Genomic DNA, 433 nt, shown 5'->3' with positions numbered 1-433 from the left:
ACTTGTGGTGAAAAGAAGTTGTGAGGGAACTTGAAAATTATTAACATGTCAGCCCAGAAGCCAATGTTTCTCGCTTCCCTTTTATTTGTTATTCTTCAGAGACTGGAATGCTGTTGTTCAATACCACACAATTCAGTGCCCTTCTGATTTTCTGTAACACGTACCACAGGCAATCCAGTGTATGCTTCACGGAACCATCTCGTTCCTATTGAAACCAGTCTCTCTTGTCCAGATTAACTACGCCATATTGACTTTTGCGGCCTGACGTTTAAACGGGCCTTAAGGATGGCTAATCCTCACAAGCTACTCAAAATACTATTACATATTTCATACATTTTAGCTAGCGGTTATTTCTGAAGATATATGTGAGACATACGAAACGTTAAGTTACTAAAAGTTTATTTCAGTTATGCGCTTGTTTAACCTTATGCTT

The sequence above is a fragment of the Montipora capricornis genome, chromosome 10 (genome assembly GCF_036669925.1).
Source record: "Montipora capricornis isolate CH-2021 chromosome 10, ASM3666992v2, whole genome shotgun sequence".
Lineage (NCBI taxonomy): Eukaryota > Metazoa > Cnidaria > Anthozoa > Scleractinia > Acroporidae > Montipora > Montipora capricornis.
The sequence above is the reverse complement of the archived record's forward strand: the minus strand, read 5'-3'. Positions refer to the sequence as shown.